Below are 27872 nucleotides of genomic sequence, written 5' to 3' on the forward strand. Positions count from 1 at the left end.
GGTCTTTTTTCTTTTTTTCTTCCACCAAGAATTTAAGTATACCTATTTGCACATCGAGGGTATCATCAGAGTTAGCTAGGATTTGACCAAGGTGGGTAAGAACTGATTCCAGAATGTCCTGCAAGGAAAAAAGTGCTTTTGACAGGGGGGAAACAGTGATTGCGGAAGTTAAATTTGGAAAATAGGGGTCAGTGAGGTTAGTTTGATTAGAATAGAGATTGGGTGATTTTTCTGGGGAACTGGTAAGTGGCTGTTTTTGACTTAACGGAATTTCTAATTTTTCTTCTTCTATCTTCGTAATGTTACTTGCAGAGACCTCCAGACATAGTTCACTATCCCGATGTTTTATAGGTGTTATTTGTGACGTCTCTAAGATCGATTTATGGTGCTCTTCAGAGAAGGAGATCTTTGCCAAGTTGCTCTCTATGTTAGTTGATCCTTGATTATGAATGCTTTGTTCGGAGGAAAGTAGCAACTGATGTTCAGTCTTGCTTATTGAAAGATTTAACTTATTTTCTTCTTCTGGTGTAAAAAGAAATGAATGTTTTTTCGTAGAAAGGGTAGAAAAATATTTAGTTATAGCCGGAGTACAGGATATTTGTCCAGGTTTCATCGATTTGTCTGTGGATTTTCTGACGGCTGCGTCAGTACCCATGCGCTTCATATAGATTGTTCGTGAGCGTAGTTTTTTTAGTGCCATCATAAAGAGGCTAGAGATCAGTTGATGATATTAGTGATTACTACTGATTCTATGTAAATTTAATGTTTTTAGTTCAGTATCTGATTTAAGAGATGTTTAGTATTGTTTAAATTATTCTTAGGTGAAATGTGAGAGATATGAATAGACGAGATCCTCAGCTTTAATCAACTCCTAGAGATATGCGCAAATTGGAATACAGTCTCACCTAGACAGTATTACGGCCGAATCTTTTTTCTCATGTGTTCCAGTACTCCTAGATGAGATGAAAATGGGGTGGCCCGTCCCGTCCTCGGTCGTCCCCGGACGGCCACAGACGGCCCGCCCTTTGCCCGGGCTTCGCCCGGCGTCCCGCTCGCGTCCCGTGAGTCGGGACGAGTGATGCTTTTAAGACTTTGTAGGCGGTGGGCGTGTCAGTGGGCGGTAGCACCGGGGGAAGAGGAACCAGCTGGTGATACTGGGGAATGCTGGTCCTCGCAGTCCCCCGGCTTGCTGCAGGTGATTGTTGGGTGCCGAACCTCGACCCGTGAGACTCGAGCTGGAAGCGTGTCACCAGCCCTGCCGATTGCAGGGCTCGCTCTCACCAGCGAGTCTTCGTAGAGGGGAGGCTTTGAGGCACAAGCAGGACGTGGCGCTGGATTCTAACAAACAGTCAGGTACTCCACACTTGTACACAGCGGTGAGTGGCGCCCGCGAAGCGGGGGTCACGAATATTTATCCACCGAGTAGACGGTGGGCGTGTCAGTGGGCGGTAGCACCGGGGGAAGAGGAACCAGCTGGTGATACTGGGGAATGCTGGTCCTCGCAGTCCCCCGGCTTGCTGCAGGTGATTGTTGGGTGCCGAGCCTCGACCTGTGAGACTCGAGCTGGAAGCGTGTCACCAGCCCTGCCGATTGCAGGGCTCGCTCTCACCAGCGAGTCTTCGTAGAGGGGAGGCTTTGAGGCACAAGCAGGACGTGGCGCTGGATTCTAACAAACAGTCAGGTACTCCACACTTGTACACAGCGGTGAGTGGCGCCCGCGAAGCGGGGGTCACGAATATTTATCCACCGAGTAGGCGGTGGGCGTGTCAGTGGGCGGTAGCACCGGGGGAAGAGGAACCAGCTGGTGATACTGGGGAATGCTGGTCCTCGCAGTCCCCCGGCTTGCTGCAGGTGATTGTTGGGTGCCGAGCCTCGACCCGTGAGACTCGAGCTGGAAGCGTGTCACCAGCCCTGCCGATTGCAGGGCTCGCTCTCACCAGCGAGTCTTCGTAGAGGGGAGGCTTTGAGGCACAAGCAGGACGTGGTGCTGGATTCTAACAAACAGTCAGGTACTCCACACTTGTACACAGCGGTGAGTTTTCACAAATCTAGAATGAAGTTGATCAATTTGTTTCTCCTCGGGCTGAAAAAGTCATATTAGAATTGTTAGTGTGTGTAATATCATTATACAGATCATGAGTCGTTGGAGCTAAGGGAGAAATATTAGAAACATATTTAAAAAGAATTATTTTTTCTCATATTCTTAGATTCAGTCTCCAACAAGTTTAACTAGCTTAAAACTTTGAAATTGAAGAAAAAAGAGCATGGCTCACAGGTATTTCTTATATCACTCCTGATGTTGAAACAATGTGCACTCATTTCTCTCCTGATGGTGGGGCTTAGACCGGAGTTGGGGTAAATACAGAGTGTCTTTTTTATGAGAACTGTCGCTGCAGTAAGGCAGTTATGCGTCAGAAAAAGTTGCTCTGCAGTACGCCAGTTTTAAACTCCTTGGATGCGTCGCCGCAGATTTACAAGAAACGGACACATCTGTAGAGATGCGTCAGTTTCCCCGCCCTTTTTACCTCACTTCTTTGATCGTTATGTACACATAAAAGAAAATACTAACCAGCTCCACTGTAGTCAGGTGTCGTAGCACACCCTATAGGCACTCGGCCTATGGGGTGGGACCCCGATGATGAAGCATGTCACCAACCAGGTTGGTGAGTGAGGGGTCTTCTACAAGGATATGCATTATCCGCAAACAGGTTGGGGCATATTGTGCTGACTAGAGCACTTCAGCCTAGGTCCTGAGAATTATTTCTCTGCCTTCGAGGGGATACTCCTCTATTGTTTTTTGTAGTGTACCAGGCAAACCTAGATTGTAAGGGGGCTGGGCCGGAACCATGGAGGTATAATGTGGTGCAGGGCTTTACAACGGGTCGTATCTCCCTAGATGCGTCATGGTGTTAAGTGGCCACATTGTTTATGCAAACGTAATGCAACAGCGGCACAAAAGTGTCGCAAGGGGCTTGTAAATCTCCCCCGTTGTATTTATGGTACATAAATAAAAATTACGCTATCGTGGGATGGCTGCAACAGAGAAAACTGATGCACGTGCATGAAAAATCCCGGACAGTACAGTGCTGGCCATGTGGACCCACAAAAACTACATGGTAAGTGGCAATAAGGGACAATATGGACCAAAATCTAAAACTGTATTTCACAGCAGCCTATGTCCCAGCAATGCAATGCACTGTCTGCAAGGGAAAGGTTAGGAATCTTTCTTATGCACAGTCATACATCACATAGATGTAAGTCATACTGGCAAGTTACATTTGCTCAGCTCAGTCTAGCTTTGTCAAATATGTTCATTCCATGTGTGATGTGAAGCACCAGTCCAGGGTGACATTTGTATAATGGGACTTGTGGTGGAATGTATAACATGAGTCACTCGAACTACAAGTCCCACAATGCAGAGTAAAAACATAAACAAGAGCAACACATCATGCATAGATACTTGAACCCAGTCCAACCTGACGGTGACAATGCAGGCCACCTTGCACAATGAACCTAGCGTGTATCACATGTGCCCATTCAGCCAAATATGGACTGGAAAGCAATGGAATGGAATGGGATTGTCAGAGGATAAGCTTTTCACCTGAAAGGGGTGTCAGGTCTGGACCATGTGAAGTATCACCACATAGCAACATGTGAAGAGCCACAGGCATAGGCACTAGCATGAAACTACATAGCACACAGATGTCCCAATTTGCCGGCTGAGAACACACAGGTGTTGCCTGCAATGATAGAGACCACCCTAACTCCTGTCATGTAGAAATTCATCCTCGGGGTGAATGCAAATTATGGTCACCAGAGGACCATGGCCCTCATTGATGGAAATTTGGTATAGGGCAGGGAAACAAGTCACCTTTTTGTGCTGCCCTTTGCTAATTGTAAAGTGCAGAAATGCACCATATTAATGCAATACGGTGCATTCCAGGCCTTTGCCAATGCAGGCAGGTATTTTGTGCGGGAAGGGGCACCTTCCCACACATAACCAATCATAAGAAGGGTTTACTTCATTCAATGTGTGCTGCAGATTCAGCACACACAGAAAAAGTAAAATATTATGATTTAAAAATAAAATGTTCCTTGAAACTCCTCACTTCAGGAGGCGTAAGCATTTATGCTTCCTCAGGTCTACATGTTTATGAAAATCTGGGGCAGCCTCAAAATCCCTGGGTACTCTGTGAAACACCCACTCCTATGCCCATGGAGCACAGAGTAAGACAAGGCAGTGCTCTGCACTGCATTGCTCTACTCAAGCCTCATGAGGCCACTCAAAGCCACTCAGGGTGGCTTTCCGTGGCTTCAGAAATTGCATTCAGAGCCCTGGGTCATGCATGTACCACTTGACATGCAGCAAACGTGATGAAAGTCTTTCATAAATATGCTCCCTTGTGTGTTTGTTGAAAGAATAGATAGTGTGTGACCCCGATGGGCCCCTGGTAGTGTAAGCACACTGAAGGTGCTGCTGAGCACATTGAAGTGGAACTCTGTCTGAATTGGGAGACATTGCATGGCAAGGAGGTGAGAAGTGACGTGTGTCCCGCAAGTTAGCCAGAGCAATACACATGCACTGTTGTGCTTGATAGTGTCACACTTGTGTTGTAGCTGAGAAATATGACAAAGAAGAAGGCACTGATGTACTACATCCTACATGTCACAGGGCAGTGTTAACAAAGCTGAGATACTGCCATGTGAAAGGCAACTACAGTGCAACTTGGCCATAATTTCTACAAGTCGCACATTGCCTACACATCAACGTGTGAACTCAAAATAAAAAAGAATGAAGTCTGTATGTCAGAAAGATGACTCATGTCAACATCTAGCATAGATCACCATTAATATATCTCAACTTCATTTCAGAGGAAGAAACAACACCTCCCCACCCGCAGCCTGTCCAGGATGAGCAACCTGCTGGCAATTTCATCCTGCCCCATGGACAATAATACCTTTCAGCAACTCCTGGCCTCCATTGGAACACCTTCTTTGGTCATGGGAGCAGATGACAGCATTGCAGGGTCTCCAGAGGAACCACCTGCAACAGGACATACCCCATCTGCCAACACAAACACAGCCTTGGACTCAGAGGACCCCCAAGTTGTCTTCCAACAGCAGATGGTAGGAGTCCAGCAGCAGCTGGCAGATGAGGTGTGGGCGAGGATGGAGACAGTCATTGGTACCCTAGAGGCAATCCGTAGGTGCCTCAGTCCCAATGAGGACACATCTGAGACATTAAGAGGATCCTACCCTCCACTCCTTAGATTGGAACAATCCCTGGCTGACATACCTGGTGTCATGAGGCAAAGGCAAGAACAACAGCTGGTGGCTATATGCACCATCCTTGAATCTATGGAGATAAAGCAGGGCTCCTTTATTGCAACAATGAGTGCCTTCCACCACAACATTGTATCATGTCCCTTAGGTAAGTTCCATCATGTATATACCGATTACATTGACTGCATCCCATCCAAACGACATAACAGTATTACACAGGTTTTACCCAGTAGCTTTCTTTTGTCTCTCCGACATCAGGCTCTTGCAACTATATCTTAATCCCTGTACCTGACATACACAAAAAATGTCCCCTGGCGCGGTAGATCTATTCTGTACAAGGGTCACCACTTTTTTCATTCATGGCCAACAGCCAGCTGCATATGCTCAGGTTTGTTTAGAAAAGAATTAGCAGGGGATTAGCAAATCTTTTCAAAACATATTAATTATAGAAAAACCCTGGAGTAACCACTTTAGTATAAAAGACTCTCACTCCCCCATACCAAGATAGAAAGAATTTCTTCCAGGCTGGAATGAGACTCTGCAGGCTGATCCTTCGACAGGCAGAGACCTGACATCCCTTGCGGGGTGCCATCCTCAATGCAGAGAAGGTGTCCTTCATTCAGAACCATCAGGTGAGGAGTTAGCACTTCCCAAGTGAGTTCTTGGCTCAATTAGGTTCCATTAGGACATATCCTTGCACTTACACATACATGCCTCACCTACACCTCTAGGCTATGCTTGGTTAGGTAGGATACGCAATGTAGGAGTACGCCAATGCTATTGTTTTTATGTAATATGCTTGTACTCATCTTATTAGCACTATGGTAGAAATGTATCTACTTTTTACAAAGTTAGTACTAGCGATTACATTTGGCTGCTCCAGTCTTTTGATTGTAACAGCTAACATGTTTCATACTAGACTGACGCTTGACCAATAAATACTTGAAACCATTCCAATCATCATTCTATGTATTCTGAGAAAAGCAAGCACGAGTGACTGAGCGAAAGATACCATATTGTTTCCACGATACCTGAGGAATCAGGGTTGTCATGTTCAGTGGTTGCCAGAAACGACCTACCACACTGTATGATACAAGAGAGTGGTAGTGGCACTGTAGAGCTAGCAGGTCTAATGGCTGACTCATCCTGTGGGAGTGCCCAGAGTCTGTCTTCACACCAAGCCCTCAGTTTAGGTCATCCAAAATGCCAGGAACTGGGGGGTCCTAGGAGCTACACAACAATTTCTGCTGGGCTGACAAGCCAGCAATCTCTTTTCTGCGCTCTGCAGCCTTCCTTGTTGGCACATGCAAATGCTGGTGGTGGTAGGGAAGCCACAAATTCAACCCCTGATGTGTGTTTCCCTCAGATGCCTCCTGCACCAACACCCTCAGGGGAGGCACAACACACATCAAAGAATAAAAATGGAGGTTTCAACCTTCTCCAGTGGATCCATCCCACAAACATTTGTCTGTGCCACTTGGTGAGTTTCTCATTGGATCTGTGGTTATGATCATGCCACCTCCCTTGTTACCTGGTACTGTCCCCTTTTTGCATGCCCACCTGTTGATCAAATCCATTTGTGGACTGTTAATGTGACCTTCCTTCCCTAATGGCAATTTGGATCTTCTCCTAACTAGAATGCTCCTCTCCTCGACATGTCTCATGATTTGTATCCCCCTATGACTCTGTCTGGACATCCCTTGGCTCTCAAACAACGTTGGGGTTGTTGCAAATTGCTCAGTTAAACACTTGTAAATAAAAGCACTTACATGAACCAGGGTGTTGTACGTCTGTTGCAGGTAGGACTAACTAGACCATTGTGAATGTGTAAATACAAAATACACTTCTCAGCATCTCGAGGCAATTCCACTACAGTCCCTTCCACATGGTCTGGTTGAACATGGCCAAGCATCATGCACCTCCACTGCCATGGCATCATCTTGAAAGTCTTTTTGCACTATTGAACTTCATGGTATTACAATAAGCATCAGTCACTTGTCATGAATAATACCAACCAGTCCCACATTTGCATACATGCCCAAATTGTGTCCTGTAAGGCATATGAGCACCTAGCAAATTCTCATACATTCATAGATATTTTACTCAGTAATCACAACAATGTCATAATGCACATGTCAGCCTCAGTGCTTACATTGAAGATATCACATATGTACAATATTAATGCATGCACTGAGAACAAGCAGATGTCATTGCCCAGACTCTTTCATATTTTGGATCATACTTATGCATTTGAAGGATGTAGAAGTTCTGTGCTACACCTTGGGTGTCAGTAAGCATCAACTGCAACTACTAAGTAATTTAGTTCCTGTGTCAAATGATCAATAGTGCAGGAAGGCACACTGGCATACATACAGTCAATGTGTTCCTCTGTACCTGAGAGCCCTCCCATGGAATGAGTGTGAGAGTAAACACATATTACATAATTTTTTTTATATACACACCTATCAAATATTAGAGGCCAAGTCACATAACCACGAAACAAGCTACAATTGCCAAGAGGAAGAGGAAACGTGAGACCAATGTTCATCTAACCTAGCAAGTATTTGCACAATTTCACAAGCAAGAGGTGTCCTACTTAGCAAGTAGTCAATGGCAAGGATGATTGAAGTTTTGGCCAGGTGGGGGCCACTCCCATTAATACGAACCAGCAAAGAACATTGATGTCATAGTAAAATGGTGCAAGGGTGAGTGTGTAAGTGACAGACACCAGTGTGTGCCCCAACACAGAAAGGAATGGTGACTCTGGGTTGACAAATCCATCCCTATGATACATGTAGCATAACTTACACGCACAGTGCAATAGTAGGTGACTACCTGTGTTAGAGAGTGTATCCATTCCCACAAAGAGGGTCACTTACAGTACCCAAATATTGTTGAAGATCCCTTGAGTTACTCCATTGCTAAATTGACTGACTTTTGCCCAGAGGGGTATCACAAATTTGCACATATCTACAAACACTGCAGAGAATTCCTACATCATGTGCTCTAATGAATCTAAGTTAAAATGATAACTTCTACGCAGCAAGTCATTAATCAGTTGTGAAAGCAGAAAAATTTATTTCTAATATCAGAAATTTAAAGTGCCCAAAACTAAAATACCTACTCTACCTTAACTAACGCTATCAAAACTACGCCTAACCTAACTTAAACTATCCTATCCTACGCTAACTTAACTTAACCTACCTCACCTTTTCTTTACCTATGCTACACATATACCACAACAGACATGCTAAACATCAACCTTCCAACCCCCTCAACACACATAGCCATACAATACAGACATAAACTACACCTATACATAAACTAACTGCACATTAAATCCTAAACAAATATATTTTTGTGATTTTTTGTGTTGTTTTTTAAAACATTTCTATTTACAAAGCCTAAACATTATCCACCCTGCTAAAACATCATAAAAACTAAAACCTGTTAAAGTATCTATAAAAATTCAAACACTACCATGACTAACCCTATACCATCTGATCTTGCATAGGTTGGGCCTGGTCTGTCCTGGCCTTTTGGCAAAGTAGGGCTTTACGGTGTGCTGGATCTAGCATATGGCCGGGATGCCCGCCACCCCCTCCCAACACCAATTCCCAATGGGAGTAGACAGACACAGGTTTGAACTTTTGGAAGGCGGGGGGGAGTTACCCCCCCGGCCGTATTTATTAAAATATGAAACAAAATTTAAAACATTAAATAAAAGTTTCATGAATTATGTACAATTTTACATTTATTACATTTCGATGAAGACATGTTCTTTGGCTAACCTTAACAGATCTCTAATACAAAGGTTTCCTAGCAGAGTCTAGCATCCTGAAAATGCATACATTCTAAATTAAAATTGTACATCCTAGCATTAAGGGCCAACGGCAAGGTCTTAACCGGTGTCAGATCCCTACTACCAAAATCCCGCCCTCACGGTGTGAGTGGCGCATGCGCAGAGGACTTTACCCTCATTGCCAACTGTAACTTCCCTTGTTGTGGGGGCCCCCTTTTCACTCGACGCCATCTTAAAGGTCGTCCGAGTTCCCGTGTGAGGTATCTGTAGGAAGGACAGCGTGGACTCCCCCCCATCCCCACACTCTCTATCCGCCGTCGCGGATATCCGGCCCCCGGGAAATTCGTAGGTGGGGCATCTAGCCACCTCCCCCCTGGGAGGGGCCTATGGCCGTCTCCCCCTAGGCGACCCATCCTTAGTGGGTGCCGCCTCCCCGTGGAAGGGGCCAATGGCCACCTCCCCCCGGGCGCTCCCATCCATTCTGGGTGGCGCCCCCCTCTAGGGACCTTGAAATTACTGCTCACCGATCATGACCTTACCGCCCGACCAAAAATAAATACGACAGTTGTTTTACCTACTAAGGGAAGAAAAATTCTGACATAGCCTTGATGAGTCATCAACTTCATTTTTCCTACACAGGGAAACATTATCCTAAAAGCAGAAGCCACATCATTATATGAAACATTCCCTTACTTCTCTACAAAGGAAAAAAGGCCTATACATTCCTATCTAATCAAACTTTATTCAACAAACATTGCCATAAGGGGCTGGTGGGTGGGTTAAAATTGCCGCTTGTTCCGTCGAGGGCTCACGAGCAACGAGTTGGTGCAGCCTTCAGAGCACAGGAACAAGAGGACGCTTCTTCAGATTCCCGCTCTATTTATTCATCTGCGGGAGGGCGGGGACCCTCCTCCGGTGCGCCTACTGGGCGTGGTCTTCCGTGCGGGTGTCTAGGACAACCCCTCCTGGGCGGGAAAGGGCGCGCCCCGGCTACGCCACTTCGGGCATACCAGCCGAGCCACGCCTCCCGCCCAAAATGGTTTCCCGTGGGGACCGAGTGGTCGCCCCTTTCCATATGGCCGGGATGCCCGCCACCCCCTCCCAACACCAATTCCCAATGGGAGTAGACAGACACAGGTTTCAACTTTTGGAAGGCGGGGGGGAGTTACCCCCCCGGCCGTATTTATTAAAATATGAAACAAAATTGAAAACATTAAATAAAAGTTTCATGAATTATGTACAATTTTACATTTATTACATTTCGATGAAGACATGTTCTTTGGCTAACCTTAACAGATCTCTAATACAAAGGTTTCCTAGCCGAGTCTAGCATCCTGAAAATGCATACATTCTAAATTAAAATTGTACATCCTAGCATTAAGGGCCAACGGCAAGGTCTTAACCGGTGTCAGATCCCTACTACCAAAATCCCGCCCTCACGGTGTGAGTGGCGCATGCGCAGAGGACTTTACCCTCATTGCCAACTGTAACTTCCCTTGTCGTGGGGGCCCCCTTTTCACTCGATGCCATCTTAAAGGTCGTCCGAGTTCCCGTGTGAGGTATCTGTAGGAAGGACAGCGTGGACTCCCCCCCATCCCCACACTCTCTATCCGCCGTCGCGGATATCCGGCCCCCGGGAAATTCGTAGGAGGGGCATCTAGCCGCCTCCCCCCTGGGTGGGGCCTATGGCCGTCTCCCCCTAGGCGACCCATCCTTAGTGGGTGCCGCCTCCCCGTGGAAGGGGCCAATGGCCGCCTCCCCTCGGGCGCTCCCATCCATTCTGGGTGGCGCCCCCCTCTAGGGACCTTGAAATTACTGCTCACCGATCATGACCTTACCGCCACAGGCCGGATAGTTGACCGACTATCCGGCCCCCCCCAATCCTCCTAAAGGTCATGCTTCCTCAAACCCCCTAGCCATGCTATGATGTCTCCTATGAGTAAATCATTCCCCTCCCTGGACAGGTGAACCCCATCATTCAGATACATGTGATCACCCCGAATACACCCGTGAGGAATGCTATGCAACTGAGCGGAGCGAAACAATTTCCCAATTTTATTGTTGACCCTTTTCACTGAGTGGTTCAACGCTGACACTGAAAGGCCCCTCCGTCAAATCTTCCTGGGGATCATGTGGGACCAGCCAATCGTGCACCCCAGGAGTTTCTTAGCCAACCAGCTAACTGCCGACAGGATGTGTTCTAATAACACTCGTCTTCCCAGCTTCACTAAATCATTGTCCCCCAGGTGTACTATGACTACAGATGGCGGTGACCTTTGCCGCCCTAAAAGACCCTCAAAAAACGATTGAAATTGGTCAAAGCAGAGCCTACCCTTCCCATGGAAGGTCACTCTGTACTCGTATTCCCCAGATGCGTGAGTCGTGTCACCTGCCTTGAATACGTCCCCGGCGCGCCTCACATATGAGTGGCCCACGACCCATACCACTCTCACTCTCTCTCCAGTCGGTGATCCTCGACCGCTGGTCTCCTGGTGCTGGGTCGACTTCCAATTACGCCCCGCGTGACAGGCTCGCGAAACTGTAATTCAAACAAAAGACAAGAAGCGTGAGTGCATGTCAATTGATCTTTACAACATGTGCAATCGCACATACCTTTTGAAGCAATTCGAGGACCAACGGCCCAGCTGCTTTACTTCCTCCGCACTCTGACCCCGGGCTGTAGCCTCAGTAGCAGCCCCAATCCTAAATGAGTGGGTCCCAAAATCGCACGGGTCCATGCCCGCGGCAGCGATTGACAGTGCTAGCACCCTCTGAAATTGAAATCTCGTCAGTGGGGTGCCATCCATGTGCCTCAGCAAGCTCCCCCCCCCATGTAGCCGTCCTCAATGCCAAGTATTCCTCTACGCATTTTATTGGACAAGTGGGGGACCCTCGTGCGCGCTGCATGATAACACTATCACCCATAGCTCCCTGGTCAGTTTTGGACATGGCTAACGAGATCACCATCGAATCACCCCTTATTTGGACGTGATCCCTGCCCAGGCCTCCCTCTATATCCTTCTTGTTCCTTGCGGCCAGTTCGCTCACCCGCATAGCCCCATGGAATGCCAAGGCGAAAGCTGCCCGGAACAGAACTGCTTCGTAAAGGGAGGAGCACGTCTCATCTAGCTTTGCTAACAGTAGAGACAATCTGTCTAAACCAATCGGGCGCCTCGTATCATGCTTGCGACCCTCGAGGCGTTGCCAGCCACGGAGTGCCTTCCTAACCAGAAAGGAATCCGTCGGGTCTCTTATGCCATGCACCTGTGCCATGAACGAAATGGCCGCCCTATGTCTATTGGCCGTTGCCGCTGATTGGCCTCCTCTGTGCAGTGCAACCAGGAACCCCAGGAAGGAGTCCTCCTGACCCCAGCTCTGTTTCCCTGATGGACCCAAAAATGTGCAGTAGGAACGAAACGCTCCTTCGTATGCCTTCCTTGTTCTGGGCGCTAAGCTGGCTGCCACGAGGTCTTGTAATGCGGGCACCGATTAGCCATAGTGCTTCGGGAAACGGTGCCGCCACTAGGTCCGCTGTGGGTAAATAGCCCCTGAAAGCCTGCATGTGTGAATGAGAGAGTGCATCAGCTGCATAATTCAGTAATCCTGGCACATGTTTTGCCCTGAACTGTACATTCAATCTCATGCAACGTAATACGATTTCTTTCAATAATCTCAAGATCCACTTGCAGCGGGCTGCCTGCTGGTTAATGCACTCAACCACAGTCATATTATCAGACCAAAACACCACTGAGCGGTCCCTGAAGTTGTCTGGCCATGCCATCAGAGCAACCCAAATGGGGAATAGCTCCAAGAACCCAATGTTACCTGTGAGACCGCTGGAGTGCCACCACATCGGCCATACCTGCGCCGACCATCGGTTACCAAAAATGGCGCCAAATCCCACGCTCCCAGCTGAGTCAGTCCACAGACCTAGTTCATCCGAAGAAGCTGGTGGCTTGTTCCACACAACTCGACCGTTGAAGTCCGCCAGAAATGCCAACCAAATGCGCATATCCTGGCGAACCTCTGCCGACAGTCTCGTACGGTGGTGTCCCTCCTTGAGACCAACCATAGCTTGTGCAATAGAGCGTGAGAAGGGGTGAGCCATTGGTATCACCCTTAAGGCAAAGTTAAGCTGACCCACTGTTTGCTGTAACTGGTGCAGGGTCACTTTCTCCTTGCCCAGGCATTGTGTCAAGGAAGCCCTAAACTTGGCCACCTTTTCCATCGGTAAACGGAAACATCCTTCCACAGAATCAAGCTCAATTCCCAGAAACTCCAGTGAAGTAGATGGTCCGACCGTCTTACCTGGTGCCAGTGGGACTCCGAACTCCCGCATGAGGATGCAGAAGTCCCGTAGCGCCTGCGCACATTTCGTATCGCCGGCTGCTCCCAAAAACAAGAAGTCATCCAGATAGTGCAAAACATGCCTATGCCCTGTGGCCTCGGTAAATGCCCATTCTAAAAAACAGATGAACATTTCGAAATAGGCACAAGAAATGGAGCAACCCATAGGCATGCATTTATCCATGTAATAACTCCCCTGAAATGCAAAACCTAACAAGCGCTGATCTTGCGGGTGTACCGGGAGCAACCGGAATGCCGATTCGATGTCCGATTTCGCCATCAGCGCTCCGGGGCCCAGGTGATTTAACATGGCCACGGCATCATCGAATGATGCGTACCGCACCGAACAAATATCTGGGTCAATGGCCTCGTTCACCGAAGAACCCCTTGGGGCAGACAAGTTGTGAATGAGTCTAAACTCCCCAGGGTCTTTCTTCGGGACCACCCCTAACGGGGAACACACGAAATCCGCCACCGGCGGGTGATGAAAAGGCCCCGCCACCCACCCCAAGCTGACTTCTTTGGAAATTTTTTCTGCAGCTACACTTGGGTTGTGTTGGACAGATAACTGATTTTTACAAAAGGAGACCCCCCGAAAATCCCCCGCCGGGATGTTGAAGCCATATAAGAATCCATTCCTCAACACCCCAGCGGATACATGATCCGGGTATTTGTTCAACCAAAGAGTCAGAGCCATGATATCGACAGGTGTGGGCAATCGGTTACAAAGTATCACCTCAGTCTTGCTTAGACCCCCCTTTTCCTCCCGTTCCGCTGTTTTTAGATCTACAGCTACTCTCCGGGTGTGAGGAGTTCCCACAGCCCGCACACGCATGCCTGAACTTACATGTTCCCTGGGGCCTGCTACAGTTGCCTCTATTGAAGCCCCAAGAAACCCCCCGCTTGCCGCCATTCCCGCCGGTCTTGGGCTGATAGTCCCCACCAGCGCCCGCTCGAAAGGGCACCGCGGGCTTTTGGCGAGCTGACCCCGACACGCTCCCGCCCGGCGACGACGTACCTGCCGCCCCAGGCAAGAGCTGTTTGTGCCATGACACCGAGTCGAGGTAATCCCAGGTCAAAGTAGCATCAAACTCTTTCGCTTTTCAGAATTTCATATCGTAACCTTTCCACTCGTCCCCCTCATACATGGTATAAAATTCCATAATCCTATTCTGATAACAGGTCAACTCGGTCATGATTTCAGGCTTTCGCTCCCCCATGACTGCCGTAAATATCGAAAAGGCCTTTACCCAATTTGCTACTGTCTCATCGACCCTAAATTCCGCCATCTTGGCCCACCATACACTAGGGTGCCATAAATCTTTCTGGGATTTTGCATATTCCATCTCGCAATGGTCAGTCAACAATGAAAACATATTCACATATTTCTCCCCCCATATCAGGTCCTTTGTGGCCGCAGGGATGTGCTGTGCCACCCTTTCGCGCCTTGAAGGTAATGAACCCTCCCCTGCCATTGGCAATGTGTGCTTACCAGGTTCGGCCGTCGTGTCTGCCGCCTTTTCCCGGCTAACCGCAGGTCCTCCCGGCGCCACCTGTGGGGGAACAAGAGGAACATTCGCCGTCGCGGCCTCTCTCGACTGCCGTAACTGCTCGATTATTAGTCTAGCCTCCTCGGCCGGGTCCCCCACGGCCACTGCCCCCCCTGCTTTCTTCTTGAGCCATGGCAACACTGCTGCTAACTGGATGGCCAATTCGGGGGGCATCTCCTCATCGTTAACAGGCGTAATTACAACCGGGATCGGTAAACCTATATCTGGGTTTGGTACCGGGCTGTCCGCCGGTGCCACAGGAACCGGAACCTCCCCAGAAACCGCCCTCTTCTTAACACGCTTCCCCCCACCCTCAGGGGCGACTCCCGGCAAGGCCGGGCCTATTACCTTCTTAGGACAGCCTGAGTTGTTCTGGGCCGCCAACTGTTTCTTAACATCGGCCAAACCTTGACCGATCGAATCAACTTTTCAGAGTTTTCGGTCCATAATCGCCATTCGATTCGACAAGGTGCGCAGTACCTTCTCCAACTCGGAGCTCTTTCCTGCTTTCTTGCCGGCCATAGCTTCGTGTATTCTGCGCTGGTTGATCAACAAAGACTGGATCTTCCGTACTCCAAGGAACTGAAAGAGAAACAACAAGATTACAAGTTCTTAAAATTGCCGCTTGTTCCGTCGAGGGCTCACGAGCAACGAGTTGGTGCAGCCTTCAGAGCACAGGAACAAGAGGACGCTTCTTCGGATTCCCGCTCTATTTATTCATCTGCGGGAGGGCGGGGACCCTCCTCCGGTGCGCCTACTGGGCGTGGTCTTCCGTGCGGGTGTCTAGGACAACCCCTCCTGGGCGGGAAAGGGCGCGCCCCGGCTACGCCACTTCGGGCATACCAGCCGAGCCACGCCTCCCGCCCAAAATGGTTTCCCGGGTGGATCGGGGCACCCAACCATACGTTCGGGGGGACCGAGTGGTCGCCCCTTTCCAATCTCCCAAGTACTGGCAGCTCTAGCATGTGTATATGATGTCTGCATCTTCCCATATGCTTTCCTGACATTCCATAAGTGATGGAACCTTTCCCTGTGCAGCTCAAAGGTGTGGTCTCATCAGCAGTCATGTTGGCTAGAGTGAAAATATAAATGCATTGTTAACACAGTCAAGACATGTACATGTCATCTGACATAAATAGTCTGACATTATAAGACAGTCAAAAAACCCCGGGCTGAGTACTCCGCCCCACCAGCAAAGTTTGCAGAGTTTTACCAACTCTGCGCAAAGTTGTGGCAAAACCCCAACTGCGTGGTGGAGCAGGGTACGCCCCTCAGCTGAGGCCAGGCCCTTCAAAACAATGCTAAACATCAATCTTCCACCCCCCTCAACACACATAGCCATACAATACAGACATAAAGTACACCTATACATAAACTAACTGCACATTAAATCCTAAACAAATATATTTTTGTGATTTTTTTGTGTTGTTTTTTAAAACATTTCTATTTACAAAGCCTAAACATTATCCACCCTGCTAAAACATCATAAAAACTAAAACCTGTTAAAGTATCTATAAAAATTCAAAAAGTACCATGACTAACCCTATACCATCTGATCTTGCATAGAATGGGCCTGGTCTGTCCTGGCCTGTTGGCAAAGTAGGGCTTTACGGTGTGCTGGATCTAGCAATCTTCCAAGTACTGGCAGCTCTAGCATGTGTATCTGATGTCTGCATCTTCCCATATGCTTTCCTGACATTCCATAAGTGATGGAACCTTTCCCTGTGCAGCTCAAAGGTGTGGTCTCATCAGCAGTCATGTTGGCTAGGGTGAGAATATAAATACATTGTTAACACAGTCAAGACATGTACATGTCATCTGACATAAATAGTCTGACATTGTAAGACAGTCAAATAACCCGGGCTGAGTACTCCGCCCCGCCAGCAAAGTTTGCAGAGTTTTACCAACTCTGCGCAAAGTCGTGGCAAAACTCCAACTGCGCGGCAGAGCAGAGTACGCCCCTCAGCTGAGGCCAGGCCCTGCAAAACAATAAAAAAACACTTACCTTCTCCTCTGCTGACTGCGGGCTGCCTTCCTCCTCGCAGCGGTGTCTCATTCTTTCCGTCGTCCTCCTCCTCATGTCCCCCTATGTATTACATCTCGCATGAAATGCCCATGTGCAGTTCATGCAAGATGTAATACGTACAGGGTCACTAGGAGGAGGACTACGGAAAGAAAAAGATACCGCAGCGAGGAGGAGGGCGGCCCTCAGATGGCGGAAGAGAAGGTAAGTGTTTTTTTTAATTGTTTTACAACTTTTGGGGGACTGGGACAGAGCGGACATAGTTCCACTAAGTTTTTTAACACTCCGTAGAACTACGCGGAGCACCACTCTGCAAACTCCGTCCAGGCTTACAGTCAAACTGCCCCTCACCATACCAATGCCAGCAATCAGGATTGCGATAGGGAAAATATGTTGTCCCTACACAGACATCCCCTACTAGAATCAGTAAAACTGAGTCAAGTGCCATCAGTGTGGTAGCATAAACTGTAACAGTACTCAGAATGAGAGAGATCCCATATCACACAGGCCAAATATTCACATTCCTGAAGATGTCCAGATCTACAAATTTGACACATTGGCCTGGTTACTCAAAACTGAAAGTTGGAGTTGCACACCGCAAAAGTTCAGATCATTGACCGTGAATATAAGGGTACGTGGATAAGGTGATACAGTACAGGCATTATGGCTGCCTTGGCATACCCCATCTGGACTTTCACAGGGCTGCACACTCGCAGCCTCACTCACTCAGGGGCTTCTTTATGAGAGGCTTGTGGCACTTTTGTGCCACCTAAAGTGGTCATGCATAACGCAGGGTTCTGAATAAAATTCATGAAGCCACGCTCAACATCCTGCATGGCTTTGAATGGCCTCATGAACATTGAGCAGGTGAAAGAGCTGCGTAGTCTCACTGGGTGCTCCGGGAGCCTTGCATCGTCATTGCAGGGTGTTTTCCCACGCAACACACATGGAAATTGATGCTGCCCCAGATTTACAAGAGCACATAAACCAGATGAAGCACCAAATCTTTATGCCTCCCGAGGTGAGGTGCAACAAGGAGCTGTATCTTCATTTCTCCTAGTTCTTACCTCTTTCTATGTGTGCTGCATTCTAGACCAAACATGGAAACAGGAAAAGGCCTCTTAGGATTGTTTCAGTGCAGGAAGTTGACCCTTCCTGGAAAGAAGCAATCTTGCCAACAACACAGACACCCTTGCACCAAGGGGAAAGGTGCCTGCGTTTGCACTAGTCTGCTGAAACTGCACCAGCGCAGGGAGAAAAGACAAGAGCATACTGTATTGCATAAATACTGTGTATTCAAGACCTTTCACATTGGCATAGGATAGCACAGCAAGGTGAGTTGCTGTTCTGTCCTAGGTCAATTCCCTGCAAATAAGGGCGTAGGTACATATTTAGAGATCCATTCGTAAAAAGAAAGTTTCAATAATGCTATTAGCACAATTACATAACAAAAGGGTAGCAGAGAAGTCGCAGAAAATAATGAATGAGAAATATCTCTCCTGGAACGCAGAGGTTACACAAGTTAGTTATATACAAAAACCCATGAGTACCTGGGAGCGATCCCTATTATTTAGGTTTAGGGCAGACACAGTAAAACACCTACTCTGTTTCCCAACAGGATATCAGACCAATCTAAATGCAATAGCATGGCCATGTAGCGACGGTTCCCACCCTGTCCATAATGCACTTCCTTTTCTTTTGTAAATTTTATGTTATTTACTAAAAGTATTTTGGCCCAACTAAGGAGATCGAGAAAAATAGTACCTAGTGCTCAGGCCGTTTTCGTACTTCATACTACTCAGACGAGGAAATATGCGCTGCTCTAATTTGCCTTCTTTGCACTTCTGTCTGATCCCGCAGAACCAAGAATTTTATTTAAAAGATGTGAGGTCGTGACCACTGGTAGAGATTACCATATAAACAGGTTTAATAATACTTATAAAGGATGAATTGTTCTTAATGTTTTTTTTATCTCCACGGTTGTACCATCAAATATTACTAGGTATGAACAGGTGACCCATCCATTGATAGGGTGGCAGACAAAGTAGGCTTCTACTAATGGACCTATACTTCCTGTGTTACAATACTTAAGCTAACTCTGATTAGCCACTTGGGAGGGCATTGAGACATGTTATTTTGTTTTTTCTAGTCCCAAATGTTATTACTTTTTAATGCAAGATAATAATTGTATGATTTAATGTGTACTTTTATGGTTTCAATGGAAAACCTAATAAAGATATTTTGATTGATTGATTGACATATTTAGAGATGTGTATTTCCTGTGGGCTTTGCCTAGGTACACCTTTCTGTAAAAAGTGTAATCATTGTCTGTGAGCAGTCAGGAAGACAGTTTGGTCCAGTTCTGTACTGATTCGATGACTGACAGCTCATTGATGACACCTGAGTGTTACATCCCATCATACATCACTAGTGCTCATTTCCACATCGATCATACACAGACATCATAATAGTGTATACATGTACTAGTGACACTTCCTGGTAGCATTGGGGTCCTGGAACAATTGCACCTCTCCCCATGAGAATGAAAGGTGACCACCTATTAGACATGAAAGAGGATATGGCATTGTGAATTAACACATGTATTAACTATACCATCAGATAACAGTATTGATGAAGTGCACACCCACAGAATCACAGATATGGCAATATTCCCAGCTCATTACATGCGTTGAGTCAGTTTGCAGTCCAGTGCATGCAGGATGCTGGACTTGGGTACCGATAATGACATGCCTGAAGCATGCATCCAGGATGGGATAGATTGAATAATGCTGGACAGTATAATGGCAGAGTACAGTCTACCATGACACATGGATGACATGATTTACCCTGGAAGTGCCTACGGGGCGAGTTAATGAGCCCCTTGCAACGCAGAAGCATAACGCTTTGAGATGCTTCAGTGAGCTAAATTGATACTTAACATAAATATGAGGTCACATAAAGCCACTTTCAGTAGCTCAGTATGACCTCATAGCTATGAAGTACAGCAATGCAGGCAAAATTGCTGCGTTGCCATACTCAGCAATAGGGAGGCATTCCATGGGCCCTTGTGGAGGCTATACCCACACAGCACCCATGTATAGTGACACCTGGCCAGAGTTATGCCACAGTGTTGACCTGGGGATGTGCAAAGACATTTGGCTCCCCAGGGCAGTCACAAGGAGAAGACATGATCTGAGGTATCATCATGTTCTCATGTTTGCATGTGTGCTGCATTCTGCAAAACACATGGAAAGAGGTGAACGGGCCACAGGTTTTACTTTTGTGCGGGCAGTTGTGCCTTCCGACACAAACACAATCCTTGCTACAACACAGGAACCTGTGCACAATAGTGCAAGGGTTCTTACGTTGGGGCTAGTATGCATAAATGGCACCAGTACAGGGTAAAGGAACAGGAATGCACCAACTTCGATGAATACGGTTAATTCCTACCCTTACACTTTGGTGTTGGGCAGCACTGCAAACCTACTTTTTGTGCTGGACTGCCCCAAATCCACTTTTTTTTGTTGACCCCAAACAACAATAAAATACCATCTATCCAAATAAATACGTTTGCATCATTGCAAATTTGCAATTTTGAAAGCTTGCTGCTGGTCAGGACCTCAGCATAAAAAACTATATCAAATACCTGGATGTACATCACTAAACAATACTTAGTACATCTTACAATGGTGCAGTACTTTCTTTGCCTTTTACATTCATAAACATTCCATACTATAAACACCCTCCTTATAAAATCAGCCTAGAAACCATTACCATAAAATGTGACATGCATAAATCCAACACAGTGCTGTAAACGTTGCCAACCCTAGCAGTCAAATTTGATATACAATTCAAAATGTAGAGAACAAATGAAAAGATAAAATTGAAAAAAAGCAAGGGAAAGAGCTCTACAATAAAGTACAAATAGTTGACCTCACCATCCTCCTAAAAATAAACACCATATGATCTATTGCAATAAAGTGCCACAGCATTGTATCCCATAAGTTGCAAAAAAATGGAAATAACATTCAAAGTGGCCCGCAGCTTAACCTCTTTGATGAGTCGGGCGGCCCCTGGATGTCCGATGTCACAGTGGGCGTGTGCGTCGGACGGCTGGGGGCTGTCCGATCTGCGCATGCGTCCAATTCAGCCGCACCGTGATGGAATATATTTCCCCCAAAGCAGCATAAATACGTGCCAATTTAAAGTGGTAATAAAGAAAGAACTATGTATGCGTAGAAAATATTCCACCACATCTATTGCAATAAAGTAAAAAGTGCATTATATTTGACCTGCTAGAGCAGCTTGAAAAAAGTGCTAGTATAAAATGTGTTATGGAAAAGCCTAACTAAACAACATTCTAAAACACTTTACAGGGATTCCAAATGGAACAGGCCAGGCCCGGGATTATTTGGAAGAGGCTTAAAATGGTGCCAGATGGCTGCAAACCTCTTGTAGACCCCGTCAAATTGGATGTTTTTACAAAAGCTGGGAACCTTATTGCGAAATCCTGCACCATTTGTCTTAAAGATAAATCATCAAGTGTTCCCCTATCTTCCAACAATCTTCCATAAAACTTCTAAACAGGGAATCAAGTTCCTGAACATACTTGCTGTTAATTTTGATTAGAACATTAGAAAACAAAAACAGGAATAAAGGTAAATCAATATCTTAACAAATAACACACTCCCAATAACCGTCAGAGGAAGAGACCATCTATACAGTAGTTTGTGTGCCTTCCACAGCAGAGCGATATAATTTAACTAGAATAGTTGGGGAAGATTACCAGTAACGCATATTCCTAAATTCCTGCTTGGACTTTGAGTCTTGGCCGGTTGTTGTAGAGAAGCAGGTAGTTCTTTAACCGATCCATTAAGAAGCAACATTTCTGTCTTGCTTTGATTGATCTTTTATGCCCCTATACCTGTAAATTCCTCTTACAGGTTAAAAGCCCCAGATACATTCTCTTTATCAGGTTGGGTTACAGAATGATGTAATCTGCAAACAGCTTTAATTTGGACATCCCCGCCACTGTTCAATAATTGGTAGGGGATCTTTTGATGCAGGCCACCTGGACCGACGTGGAATTTTTTTAACTCACATACAGCCTGATTCATGTACGGGCCGTTTTGCGTGTCCCTAATAGCGATTCATAGCGAATCGCAATTGAGGACACGCAAAACGGCATTCATGTATTTTCATGTGAAAAAATAGCGACTCGCACGCGGGCGCAAATTCCGTTAGCGACCAACCAAAAACGCAGAAAAATCGCTATTTCCGCCCACCAGCGATCGGGATTGCGACACGCAATCCCGATCACACGGGATAGCGACTCGCAATCCCGTGCGATCGGGATTGCGTGTCGCATTATCGCGGGATCCGGAAATACGGGATTACGCATTCCGAGCACCGTGATGACATCACAACCAGGAAGCTGCCAAATCGCACCTTCAAACACCACAGTGACGCAGTCATCCGACTCGAGACGACGGAAAGCAGCCGCCTAACCGCCGATAGCGAATCCCGACCCGGCAGAAATTGCGCCCGCCATGGCTGAAGAACCACTGCCCGGCCCCAGCAACAGCGCTAGCCGAAAGCGCAAGTTGAAATTCTCCGAGTCGGAGTTGGAGAGCCTGATTGAAGGGGTGGTGGCCCACCACGCCCAGCTGTTCGGTGCAAACTCGAGGAGGGTCCCCGAGCAGGAGAAGAGGAGGATCTGGGTGGGGATTGCCTCCAGCGTGAACGCAGTTGGCGTAGCGGCAAGGTCAATCGAAGAAATCAAGAAGCGCTGGTACGATCTCCGAGGGCGTGCAAAGGAGAAGGTGGCGGCGCGTCTCGGAGAGTCATCTGGCACCGGAGGTGGGGGACCGACTGTCCCACCCAACACCCCCCTGGAGGACCAGGTCGAGGACACTCTGGAAATGGAGGCGTGTGTCGGTGTGATCCCCCTGGACTCCTCCCGCCCAACCCACAACACCCAAGGTAAGTGGCATGCGACTGCAACCCTGTCCCTTATGACCGTCCCTGCCCAAATAGGCTCACTCATTGGCCCTTAATCATGCCTATGTTGTGCATCAGGAAATGCCCTGAGGCATAGTGGGAGACGTAGTATGTCCACAATGTAGTTGTACCACTATGCGGCCTGAAAGGTGCCTAAGCGCACATCTCCACAGCCATCCAGGGAATCTCACCCAGCATGCATGTAACATCTGCACGTCTGACAGTCACATGCACCTAATGAGTATCCACTTACCCTCACAGGTGCAGACGATAGCAGCGACAGTGAGAGGCTGGTGATCGTCGAGGAGGCCCAGGAGGATGTATCCCTACCCGCCACCCTGCCACCAGCCCCTGCCGCTGCGGCAACACCAGCAGCCAGGCCCACCACCTTACCTGCAGCTAAATCCGCAGGACCACCGCCAGCCAAGGTCAGGCCCCCCACCAATGTGCCTACAGTGCCTGCCGCACCTACAGTGCCTGCCGCACCTGTGACGCCAGCTGCCACTACACCTGCAGCGCGTCCTCCAAGATCTGGCCCAGCCACATCCGTAGCACAGCGGCAAAAGAGCAGGAGGGGCAAAGGGCATCTCCATGCCTGCATGTCGGTGGAGCGGCGAATGCTCCGCCTCCACCAGAGGCAGTCGCAGCAGCAAGGAGCCATCCAGCTCCAGCTGCAGAAGATTGGCCGCAATGTGGCAGGAGTGGGCCAGCGTGTGGACCGCATGACGGCGGCCATTGAGCGCATGGCAGTGGCTATGGAGGCCAACACAGCTGAGCTGAGGAAGCAGCGCAGTGCTGCTCGCAGGCGCCAACACCATCTGGTGAGCCAGATGGCAACCTACAGTCGCTCCAACTATGTGGCAGCAAATGCCACCTCCCAGCTCTCCAGACGCTCAATGACTCAGCAGCACCAGCTGGTGCAGTGCTGCGAAGAGGTCACCCGAGTGCTGGAGCACCTCACCACCGCCGTGGTCCCACTGCTCCAACCTGTGGTACCGGCTGTCGTTGGGGGAGACGATGGGAGTGAGGCTGCCTCCAGTGTGAGCAGCAATTCTGCCACGCAGGCCCCCCCACCTAGGCGCAGCACCAGGGCAACGCCTGGTCCATCTGGCCTGGATGAGGATGAGGAGCCGCAAAGGCGGCTGGGAAATGTGCGCAGGAAGCAGCATTGACATTGAGTCAGGGACACAGCCACAGGCTGAGGATAAGCCTGACAAGCAGTATGCTGGAATACTGTTTTTTTTTTGTAAATAGTTCATTCCATGTCCCTTTTCTGTTGTGAATCAAACAATTACATTTATTTTGAAGCATACATTTGCCTTGTGTTATCATTATATTTAGCATGCATTTGTGATATGTGGGGTGGGGGAAGGGGGTGGGCTAGTAATAGTTGTCTGTGATTTGGTTGCGACGTCTGTGGCCTTCAGCTGGGTGCTCCCCGCATGCATGGTGCGCATTTGCTGGTGGCCGGTCGTCCCCCTCGGATTCACTGCCTGAGATGTCAACTGGTATCCGCCGCTTGGTAGCAATGTTATGAAGCATTGCACAGACAGCCACAATGCGGCAGCACGCTGCAGGACTGTAATACATGGCCCCACCTGTCTTGTGCAGTATACGGAACCTGCTCTTGAGCAGGCCAAATGTCCTTTCAATACAGTTCCTTGTCCGGATGTGCGCAACATTGTAGCGCCGTTGCTGAGGTGTGGCAGGGTTGAGGTAAGGGGTCAGGAGGTATTCCCGTAGGGCGTAGCCACTGTCACCTGAATGAGAGGAGCAGATGTTGATTGCCTGTGCAGCGCAGTTACTTCATAGCAATGTGACATTGTCGACAAAGTGTACTTACCAAGTAGGTGTCCTTCCCCAAACTCTCCCCTGATCAGTCGTGTGTGGAGTCCGCTGTGCCTGAAGATGAAGGAGTCATGGGTACTCCCTGGGTACTGGGCCACAATGTCAGTGATGATGCTCTTGGCATTGCAGACCATCTGTATGTTGAGGGAGTGGTAGCACTTTCTGTTGCGGTACATATACTCCGTGCCAGCTGGTGGGCAGATGGCGACGTGGGTACAGTCTATGCAGCCGAGGACATGGGGAAAATGGGCAACATTATAAAATTGTAGTTTAGTGAGGTCCAATTCCTGTTGGCTCGTGGGAAATGTGATGTACCGGTGGAGCTGGCTGAGCATGGCGTCAACAAAAGTGTGGAGGCAGCGTGACATGGTGGGCTGGGATATCCCCCCAGCAGCGGCTACTATGCCCTGGAAACTGCCGGAGGCCAGGAGGTGCAGGCTGCACAATACCTGCACATGTGTGGGCACAGAATTGTTTCGCCTTGTTGGGTGCTGCATGATGGGGTCGAGTTCTTGTATCAGCCAGGTGATCATTTCCCCATTCAGCCTGTATTTAGCATAAATCTGTTCTCTGGTTTGGCCCAGCAAGGTGACCCGCAGCCGGTAAATCCTTGCCTGCCTCATGCGTCTCCTCCATGCTGCTCGCTGTAGCCTTCGCCGCCTCACCACCATGTACATCCCTGGCATTGTGGAAAGCCTCATGCTGCTGCTGAATGTCCTTATGTGTGATTGGTCAGGCCTGGCCCTGTTGGTGATAGGTCAACAGTTTTTTGAATATTTTTTCTATGCCTTTCATGGTTACCACCTGCTTTGAGTTGTCCTTATTTTGCGCCGTGCAAATAGCGATTTTTTGGCTTTTTCGCACATTGCGATTGTTCTTGAATGCCGATGGCGATATTCTATTGCGAATTCGCTATTATTTTCGCAGATTCCGTGGTGTGTCGCTAATTCCGATTCGCTAATGCTCTGCACCAGGGATTCTGCGATTATTTTAGCGACTTCGCAAATATGTGTTAGCGAATTCGCTATTTTGTTGTTGAATGCCGATTACGGAAATTGCGCCAGCATTTGCGTTTTCGCAGCGATTGCGGGCGCAATTTCACTTCATGAATCAGGCTGTTAATGAAGCTGTTTCTCAGGTCTTGCTGTGGTATACCCAATCCATTATTCTTGGAGATTAAAATATTCATAGGGATATGGCGTCTGATAATGCCACCTCCATCCTACAGGACATTATATCTCCTTTGGGTTCTCTCAATGGGTTGTGAAGCCCACCAACGGAGAGGGACATGTAATTGATCTTCTGTTATTTAATGTTGATTTGCTTGTGCCAGAACCTTTTCCTTTAGTCTAGACAGACCACTATTGGGTCCATTTTAATTGATCTCTCTCCTGTCGGAGTAATCAGGATAATTGTGTAAGGCTCTCATCTGTCAGTCCTTTCTTTAAAATTACATGTGACAATTTGTGGACGGCTCTGGGAAAATAATATCCCTTCCTTGGTAGGTCCCACTGATTGCAATTTGATGGAATATGACTACTGGTTACACCATTCGGTGAAGAAACGTGTTAACCTCTCTAATCATGTTTCCAGCAGAAAAGCATTCTCTAACTCCTGGTTTTCTGAAACCCTTGAACGAGTCAAAGAACTTTGTAAAAAGGCGGAACGGGCTTATAGAAAAAAGAATAGCTCTTGAAGAAATATACTACCCCAATAAACTCCACAAAGAGAGAGTGTTACGAGGAATGTATTGAAAAAGCATTAAATAAACATGCAAAAAATCTTTTTTTTATGTTTTAAAATCTTTATTGACAAAATTATTAATACATCAAGATATGAGCAAATACAAAGAAAATTCAAATATTGCACTATAACAAAGGATTTAGCTGATGCCTGGAAGAAACGAGTAAAAGCAATTTGAGGATTTTTATATAAAGAGGGGGGGAGGAGAGGGAAGAGAGGAGAAGTGGGGTAAGAAGAGGAGGGGAGTGGAAATAAACATTATGATAAAGAAATACGGAAATAAAGCAGAGATAGGCATACCAGAAACATATTATAAATGACTCTATATGAATTTTCTAGCAAATAAATACATATAATAGAATAACTGGATAAAGAAAGAAATGAAGGAAAGATGTGATATCCTTCAAGGGGGTTTAACATTTTCAGAGGTGATATGCAAAGTATTTTTTAACACCATTCGGTCCAAATAGGTGGTAAGAGGCAACCAGAAGAGATCACTATTAATGGTTGGGTTACAAGAGGAGGCAAAGGCAACATTAAGTCTGAGAAAATTACAGAGAGTATTCTACCAATGTTGTATGGAGAGATTTGCGAGAGTTTTCCAGTTAAAGGAAATGTGTTGAATAGCGAGACCAAGCATGAGGTCAAAAAGACCATGGGCATGTGGAGAAAGGTCTAAAGAGTCAGAGAGGCTACCAGCAAAGAGGAGAGGTATAGAATAAGGAATTGAGATGGCAAACAGATGGGAGATGTATGACCAAACCTTCTCCCAGAATTGGCAAACTGTAGGACTGAGAAAGAAAATATGAAGAAGGTCAGCATTAGAAGAACCACAAGTCCAACAGTTAGAATCAGAAGAAGGAGAAAATCGTGATAAAGAAGCAGAGAAGAGATAAAGTCTGTGATAAAGAAAGAACAAACAATGGGTAAGAGAAGCTGAATGAGAAATGTTTAAGGATCTGGACCCAAGTTCATCCCAGAACCAGAAAGTGATAGACCAGTCGCATCCCAAATCCGATTCCCAAGAGAGTTCTAGTTCAGATTAAACACATTTTGGATTGGGGGCTGAGAAGAATTTATAGATAAGAGAAGCTTTAGGAAGAGTAAGAAGTATTTTGTGGAGAGGATTTTGAATAACAGATGAAGATGAAGGAGGAAGGGAATAATAAATGTCAAGAATAATCGCCATAAGAGAAGTACATTTCTGCAAAAAGAAGCAAGGGCAATGAAATAAGGACTGGAATTGGGGAAAGGAACAAGGTGACATCCCATCAAA

This window comes from Lissotriton vulgaris, chromosome 3_1 (genome assembly GCF_964263255.1).
Source record: "Lissotriton vulgaris chromosome 3_1, aLisVul1.2, whole genome shotgun sequence".
In the NCBI taxonomy this organism is placed as follows: Eukaryota; Metazoa; Chordata; class Amphibia; order Caudata; family Salamandridae; genus Lissotriton; species Lissotriton vulgaris.